Source organism: Lithobates pipiens, unplaced genomic scaffold (genome assembly GCF_037356315.1).
Source record: "Lithobates pipiens isolate NorthernLeopardFrog02 unplaced genomic scaffold, aLitPip1_a1.2 Scaffold_8, whole genome shotgun sequence".
Taxonomy (NCBI): Eukaryota; Metazoa; Chordata; class Amphibia; order Anura; family Ranidae; genus Lithobates; species Lithobates pipiens.
This window is the reverse complement of record NW_027507903.1, coordinates 42415778-42425419: the sequence shown is the minus strand read 5'-3', so window position 1 is coordinate 42425419 and position 9642 is coordinate 42415778.

The window sequence follows — 9642 nt, the reverse complement described above, 5'->3', positions numbered from 1 at the left end:
GTGCTCATATATGCAACATCATAATCATATGGACTATTGGGGTTGATTCACTCCAACCTCTGCATTGCAGTGCAGCGACTGTTCCAGCTGAGCTCAGCGGATCGCAGTGTTAACTTTTCTTTTTTTAATTGAACTTTATTGGGATGTCATCTCATAAAATTCAATTGTTGGCTATGTGGAGCGAGACAGGAATTGCCTCTCACTGCACTGCTCTGATAAAAAGTACTGCATTGTGACCGTACAGCACTGCAATGCACATAAGAGACAAGGCATAAGGCTGGATTCACACCTATGCATTTATAGTGCTTTTTGCATTTTGTAGATTTGCACTACAGTCCATTTCACATGGTTTCCTATGGAACACGTTCTGTAGTGCAAATCTACAAAATGCAAAAAGCACTAAAACTGCATAGGTGTGAATCCAACCTAAGTGAGACTTTGCTGGAATAGCCGCCCATTCGCAATGCAGGCCCACTGTATCTGGTGTGAATTTACATTTAGGCTTGGTTCACACATGAGCCGCATCCGTTGCACAGCAGGGGTCCGGTGTGTGCTGGTTCACCGCTTCAGGTCCGATTTCAGCCCGAATTTTAGCCTGAATTTGGCCCAGAAACGAATCAAAAAAGCACACGTTTTTCCAGCAAAATGCACCACACCTGCTGCAAAGTTATTTGAACCGGCTTCATAGAGAGCCAGTCACATTCTCCTGCTATGCGAGAGAACGAGAGAAACCGGCATCCAATTCGCATAGGTGTGAACACAGCCTTAAAGTAAAACTATAAGCAGAACTTTTTTTTTGGATAGAGTAAGGAAGGGTTTTTACCACTGTCAGATTTTTTTTACATTCTGTGCCCCATTGCAGAGATTTCCCTTCGTGTCCTGTCTGATAACCAAACAGGAAGTGAAAGGAAATCTTTGCAAATTAGGGGAATTCCTTGGGGGACCCCGAGGTCACTATAGTGTCTCAATTGAAAAATTTCCCCTCCATTACTTTTTTAGGGAAAACCAAAAATTTGTGATTTTCTTTACTTTCAATGATAATAGCAAATAGGACAAATAGAGTGAATCTCCTCTCCCCACTCTATCCAAAACAAAAAAAAGTTTTGCAATTTTTTCATCTCAATGTATCATATATGTGAGGGGTGGCCTTTCTGTTTTTGCACCATTTTTGGTTCTATTTATTTTTCTTTAACCTCCCTGGCGGTATGATTCATTCTGGTTTTAGGTGCCGAAAGCGGTACAATTATTTTGTATGGAAATTTGGCGTTTTATATTGTAGTCCTGTAATTCTTAGGAATAACTCTCTTAAATCTGTTCAACCCAGAGTCTAGCAGACATCCCGGGTATGATAAAGTTTATAATATAATAAATAATAATAAAAATTATTCAATAATGTAATCAAATCCAAAAACACTGAAATTTGCTCATTTGCAGAAATAGTGTTTGATGACGAATTTCCCCACAAATCTGCAAATCGTAACATCGCAGGGAACGGAGCTTGGCGGCATTCGGGCACTGTGTGAATCGGGCGGAGGACGGCTCGATCACACAGCGCGGAGGACATCGCTGGATCCAGGGGACAAGGTAAGTAACCTCTCCCTGCATTCAGCGATGCGATCCCGAGTCTGGCTCTGGGTTACCGCTTATGATAGTAAAATCCTAACCCGAGCCAGACTCGGGATTACCGCCAGGGAGGTTAAATTACAAAGACGGGTTCATTTAAAAGACTATCAGTCACAGCTCTCTGCTCCCTCCTTGGTCACTGGAGCACTGAGCTGTGGAGGGGCAGGTGTAGCCAGCTCTCAGCGGCTCGCAGAGAGGCTAAGCCAGGTGTTGGTCCAGGCAGCTGGTGGATCCAGACTCCATTGTCGGGATGACGGGTGCCTCGACTGACATCCGTGACATCAGTAAAAAAGAGCAAACGTCAACCCGCTCTTTGCTGAAAACTGGTCACAGGAGTGCAAAATGAATTGCAGTCGTGTGATCCATAGGAGAAGCACAGCCAAATGAGCAAAGGCTATACTTCTCCTTTTAATGTATTTTTTTACCGGTTGGAAAACGTATAAACTTTTACTTGACCTTACAACTACTTTAGGCTGGGTTCACACTAGAGCATGGAGTGGCTCACAGCAGGGGGTCCGGTGTGTCCCCATTCACCAGCTTTAGGTCCGATTTCAGACCGAATTTTTGGCTGAATTTGGACTTGAAACTGACCAAAGGACACACAAGAGTCCTGTACAATTCACACCGGAGCGGCTCCGGAGATGTGTGAACCGGCTCCATTGAGAGCCAGTCACAATCTCCTGCTATGTGAATTGGATGCGGGGAAACCCTAATCCAATTCGCACCAGTTTGAACCAAAGCCTAAATAAATGGTGTAATGCAATAAAGATTTCCCTTGTTCTTTCTACCCTGTATGGATCTGTTTGGCTCATGGAGAGATGTAAAAACTAGAACAAGAGGAAAAGTTCTTGTGACTCAATTATTAAGTTAAATGCTAAGTTCACCCTTGGGGGAAAATAATAAATGCACATATTTATGAAGAAAATAAAATGTGTGTTTTATTGTTTTTTTACCCCAAGGAGCCTGCAAAGCATTGCACCCACGATCAGTGACTAGAGAAAATCTGGTATGTAAGCAAAGGAATTTTCCTAAGGCTGGATTCTCACCTATGCATTTAAAGGCTTGATTCACACTAACGCGTTTTTTGATGCATTTTGCATTTTGCAGATTAGCACTACAGAACGTGTTCTATAGGAAACCATGTTAAATGCACTGTAGTGCAAATCTGCAAAATGCAAAAAGTACTAAAAATGCATAGGTGTAAATCCAGCCTCATAATTCTGAGAAGATACAGGAGTGTGGGCCTAATGCTCCATTCACACATATGCATGTTGCTTTTGAGCATTTCTGCAGTGCTTTTTGCATTTTTTACCCCGATTTTACTGCAATTTGCATTTTTAATGATTTTTCATTTATTTTTTTTATTTTATTTTTAGGCAAATTTATTATTGGGTATATTTAAAAAATGTAAATTGTGGTTAAAAAAAGGTAGTAAAAATTACTTGCTTTTCTGCAGCTTCTCCATTGAAGTCTTTTTGAACCAAAAAAGAAAAAAAAGCAGCGTTTTGCATTTAAAAAGTCCCTGACCCTTTCCAAGTATGCAGAGGCACAAAAATGCATTGATATGAACGTGTTCCATAGGAACCCATGTTAAAAATAATGTCCTCCTTCTGTTAAAAAAAATAAAAAAAATGTCCTGCATTTCTGCAAAAAGCATGAAAAAACACATTGGTGTGATCCGAGCCTAACGCCACTTTCCCTACTACTAAACCCGATATTCTCTTGAATGACAGGCACCAGAAAAAATATTTAATATTTAAAGTGTGCATTAAGTTACCCGGATATGTACAAGTTATAGATCACTGGAATTATTTAATTGATTGACCATAAAGACCATAGCATGCATGGTACAAAATCCTTATTATATATGTCAAATTACACATTCTGTTAATAAAAAAAATTAAGTTTTTTTTTTTTTTATTCTTTATTTATAAAAATATAAGATATAGATGTATTGACAACATTGTAATTATATTGTATGAAATGTATTGTAATGTAAATAGTGTGTATGAATTAGCATGAAGTATTACTGATCTATCTCTATGTGTAGTAATGGACACCTGTTCTGGGAGAAGCCCATTGGCTCTCATTACTGACCCCCTTTTAGAAATTCTCTTTCTGGCGGCCATAGTTTGGAGTCCCTGACACAGAACAAATGAGAAATACACATCTGGGACTTGTTCTTGTTCAGGGAGTCTGTATGAAAGCCAGCAGAGTAACATGACATGAGATCCCTAGGAGCTGAATCTATATCCCTGTCTACAGATGTCCCCAATATTCCTAATTGCCAATATATAAAGATCTTCATTTTATTTAGCATTGTAATATCAGATTTTAAGATAAATGGCAGCTATACATCACAGTTCCCCCCCCCCCCCCCAGTGTGTCAGTCTCCTCCCCCTCCCCTTAGCCCCACCCCCTCCACTAGTCACGGCGGCCATCTTTTAACTGCCACTGAGAGTTTCCAAGCAATAAACCCTGAAAATTAACAGAAAAGTTCTCACTATCTGTAATCATTCCCCTCATAAAACATGTATACTACTGGAAATTAGTGGATTACATTAAATTCTCCCATGTATTACACTTCAGAGCTCAGTTAAACATAATATACATGATTTCTGGCTGCCTAACCTGTCTCCATGGCTACCTGACTGCACTGAGTGACCCCTAAATCTACACTAAATGTAATACCTGTATCCCAAATGGTATATATTAGAGTGTAAGCTCCTAGTCAAAAGTGTATATAGAGTGTAAGCTCCTAATATAACCTACCACGCTTTGTCCCTCTGGGCATCAGCGTTAGTTCAGCTTCCCAGCGTCCTCTCTTCCTCCTCTCCTCCTGGGGCTCGTCCTCGCTCATCTTCCTCTTGTCTGGCTGAAGATGATGAGTCTTCTCCATCCTCTTTCGGTCCATTTCTCTTCTTTCTGTAAAAGAAAGTCTCTGCAGAGAGCACAGCGCACTGCCTCCCTCTCTGGCTATACCACTGCAGAGTGACAGTTGCTAGGGTGCACCTGGTGAGGGTCCTGTTGCCAGGACCCCAGCACTGAGCTCCAGTCTGTCCTTTCTTGTGCCTGATATTATTATAAAACAGAATTGGGCTGTAACTTTGTAACTTTTTGGATTTTTAGATGGGACCTTTTAAATAAAGCAGATTTTGATATAAAACCTCCTCTCTGGTCATTGTAACCCTTTTATAAAGAAGGTAAAACAAATCCTAAAGCCTGAATATAGCTTTGCAGCATTGACATGTGTTAGTAAAACCGGACATATCATCACAACTACTTTGTGTATCTAAGTGAATTATACCTTGTTTTTTTCAGGAGAAATTGGGCTTTAGCCTGGGTTCACACTCTTGCAATGCGGGAACCAGCGCAATTCCAGTGCGGGTTCCCGCGTCTCCTCCCCCCCCCCCCAGTCAGTTCACACTGCTCTATGCGAACCGCTGTGGGTGTCAATACAAAGTTATGACACCCCCAGATCCGATTCCAGTGCGGGAAAATAAAAGTCCCTGCACATTTTTTGTGCGAGTCCAATGCAAGTTCAGCTATACAAAATGTACGGCTGTACTCGCATTACACAAACATGCCATGTGATCAGCACAGCAATGCGGGCGCAAATCATATGCGATATCTGTGTTTTTATATGTGTGATGGTAAAAAAGAAAAGGTATCTCCTAGCTTTTTTATCAAAGGAAAACAGGCACAAAATAGGATAATATATATATATATATATATAAGTACACAATGGGGTTTATTTAGTAAAGTTGGAAAGTGCAAAATCAGGCTCACTTCTGCATAGAAACCAATTTGTTTCCAGGTTTTATTTCCAAAAGCTTAATTGAACAGAGGCTGCTGTTAGAAGCTCATTGGTTTCTATGCAGAAATGAGCCTGATTTTGCACTTTACAGCTTTAGTAAATAAACTCCATTGTGTACTTAAAAGTGGGGTATGCCTGTATATATTATTTTTTTATATTTTTATAATCTAGTTTTATGTTTCTTGGTATTACCATAACCTACCATTAAAACCCCAAATAAATTCTGCTGTTCCTCACAATCACAGGGATACCACATATGTTTATGTTTTTTCTTGTTTGTACCCATAGTAGGGCCCAAGTATTTTTTATTAAAGCTTAATTGAACAAGCTGAAGTTAGAAGCTGATTGCCTACCATGCACAGCTGCACTAGATTTAACACACTCCACTTTTAGTATATCCACCCCAGTGTCACTGACACTAATGCCCCGTACACACGTTCCGATTATCGGATGATAAAAATAATATTGTAGTTAATTATTCATCAGGGTATTCCTTGAAAATAGGATACAATTATATTTATTACCGTATGTAATTTATTCATTGCACTGTAATAATGTTTACCCAAAAAATAAATAAAAATAAAATAAAGACAATAATAAAGTTTGCAGAATATTTTTTAATCAGATTATGTTTATTAAAGCGTTTCATATAAAACTGAACAAAATTTATCTCAGTGCTTCTACATGTGCCCAATATTTAATATAATAAACATTACATTTAAACTTATAACACAAAATGTTGTCTTTGTCACTCACTAAAGAACTATACTACTAACAAAAATTGTAATTTTTAATGCTGTCTGCACCCCCATGTAGGAGATTCATACGCTCTCTATTTGACATGTTTACTGATATAAAGAATTCCAAAACCCCAGAAAAGTAGAGGAGCAAATACACGAATATGCCTGTACACTACGAACGGATAGCCAAAAGGCATGGCAAACACAGGGGTCACACGTATGTGATATCATTTCCGATACGTAGCTACGAACACCGGAAGGTTTTTTGGGAATCGTACGACAAAAATCATAACTAAATAGAGCACATTTTGCACTGTTGTATTTGATATTCGTTTTATGGAACGTGTGTATGGGGTATTAGCTCAGGTTCACACTGAATGTTAGAACGCGTGTGCTGCTGAACTCACACAATTTCAAACCGGCAATGCAGTCCGACTTTGGGGGTGGGCCATTTGACAGACATCTGTGCGAGTTCATGCGCAGATGTTTATTCAAATTGCCATCAAAAGTAGTACAGGAACCACTTTTGGGAATCGGTGAGGTGCCGCAAAGTCGGCATCGCACCGATTTGGATGGTGCCGTTGCCGGCAATAGCCAAAAATTTGGCCTGCTATTTGACATGTCAAGTTGGCCCAATTTGAACGTGGGCTAATATTAACCACTTCCTTGATGGGCCAATTCTGGCATTCCTCTCCTACATGTTAAAATCATAATTTTTTTTTTGCTAGAAAATGACTCAAAACCCCTAAATATTATATATTTTTTTTTTTTTTTTTGTTTATCATAAACCCTAGGGAATAAAATGGCGGACGTTACAATTATTTATGACATGCTGTATTTGCTCAGCAATGTTTCGAACATAATTTTTGGGGAAAATTAAAACATTTTCATGAATTAAAAGAAATAAAAAAACACAAACGTTAGACCACTTTTTTTGTATGATGTGAAAGATGCTGTTACTCCAAGTAAGTAGATACCTAAAATTATGCACACTCATGGAATGGCGCCAAACTTCAGTACTTAAAAATCTCCATAGGCTACATTTTAAACATTTTTACAGGTTACCAGTTTAGAGTTACAGAGAAGGGCTTGTGCTAGAATTATTTCTCTTCCTCTAATGTTTGCGGTGATCCCTACCATGTGTGGTTTGATTGCTGTTTACATATGCAGGTGCGACCTACGTATGCAATCGTTTCTGAGTGCGAGCACATGCTGACAAGGGCAATTACATTTTTTTTATTGTTTATTTGATTTTTCCAATTTTTACACTTTAAAAAAAATTTTTTATCACTTTTATTCCTATCACAAGGAATGTAAACATCCCTTGTAATAGGAATATGGCATTACAGGTCCTCTTTACAGAGAGATTTGGGGTCTATAAGTCCCCACATCTCTCCTCTTGGCTGAAAAGCCTGAGATAAAAAAAAAAAAGCAATCTCAAGCTTTCCAGCTAAAATAAATGGCAGTGTTTACATCTGCTGGCACCAGAAGTGACGTCATGACATCGCTTCTGGCCTCTGAAGGTCATAGAGATGGCTGGGAACCATCTGGTCTTCAGTCAACTCTATGGTAAACGGCCAATGATGTCATCTGACCTACTCCAACCAAAATGAAATAGAAGTTTTTGGCTTTTGATATACTTTAGGCTATGTTCACATCTAGGCGTTGCTATAGTACAGGTGTTTTTAGGGCGAGTTTTTTTGTACAGGCGTTTTGAAGTTCAAACGGTCACCAATGTAAAAGAATTAAAACTCCTGTAATCTGCAAAAAAAAAAAAAATCCCCTGTACTTTTTTGCCTTAGGCCACAGAACGCTCAGATGTTAACAGGGGCCATTGAAAGGGAGGGAAAGGAGGGACAGCAGCCCCCCGATCCTACACCACAATAGCAATATGTGTTTTCCAGAGTTTGACAATCAGCAGATAAAGATACTCCAAATACCTGGTGTTGGCGCTTCAATCATCCCGGCACCATGATTGTTATGGTGTCAGGATGATTGAAGCGCATTATTTCTATTATTACATTGTAATATAAAATGAAATCATTCAACGCACCATAATGTCCTTACATCAGGTGCCCTATCAGAGGTACCTTCCTCACATCTGTGTCCATCAGTGGAGCCCCTCTTTACATCTGGTGTCCCTCTGACATCCACAGACCGCCCCCCCACATCCTGCACAGACCGGCCCCCACATCTCCAGACTGGCCCCCGACATACCACTGGCCCCCCAACATCCACAGACTGGCCCCCGACATACAACTGGCCCCCGACATCCACAGACTGGCCCCCCACATCCACAGACTGGCCCCCGACATACCACTGGCCCCCACATTCACAGACTGGCCCCCCACGTTCACAGACTGGACCCCCACATTCACAGACTGGACCCCCACATTCACAGACTGGCCCCCACATTCACAGACTGGCCCCCACATTTACAGACTGGCCCCCCACATTCACACTGGACCCCCACATTCACAGACTGGCCCCCACATTCACAGACTGGACCCCCACATTCACAGACTGGCCCCCACATTCAGACTGGACGCCCACATTCACAGACTGGACGCCCACATTCACAGACTGGACCCCCACATTCACAGACTGGCCCCCACATTCACAGACTGGCCCCCACATTCACAGACTGGCCCCCTACATTCGCAGACTGGCCGAACTGGCCGACAAACCGAATTTCGCGGGACATTTCCCGGGACAAAATTAATTCGGGACAAATGTCATAATCGCGGGAATGTCCTGCGAAATTTGGGACAGTTGGCAACTATGTATTTCTGATATGTGACTGCTGTACCATGTACAAAGCCATCCACAATTTAGCCCCCAGGTGCATCACTAGCCTAGTCTCTAAATACCAACCTACTCGTTCTCTTTGGGTTCCTCTCAAGACCTTGTGCTCTCTAGCTCCCTCATCACCTCCTCCCATGCTCGCCTCCAGGACTTTTCCAAAGCCTCTCCAATCCTATGGAATGCCCTACCCCAATCTGTCCGCTTATCGCCTACTCTATTAGCTTTTAGACGATCCCTGAAAACCCTTCTCTTCATAGAAGCCTACCCTACCCACACCTAACAACGACTGTTTTTTCATTTTCTCCATCAACTCACCCCCCACAGTTATTACCTTTTTGTTTCCACTCCCTTCTAGATTGTAAGCTCTAACGAGCAGGGCCCTCTGATCCCTCCTGTATTGATTTGTATTGTAAGTGTACCGTCTGCCCTCATGTTGTAAAGCGCTGCGCAAACTGTTGGCGCTATATAAATCCTGTATAATAATAATAATAATAATGTACTTGTGTGAGAAAGTCTCCTGTTCTCTCTGTATTGTGCCCTTTGTGTGAAATTGTTGGTGTTCCTGCCAGTCCTTCTGCTTTCCTATTAAAGAAGTAGTAAACCCCCCCAAAAAAAAAAAAAAATTGGCAAGTTTAAAGAGGGAGTCCACTTAAACAA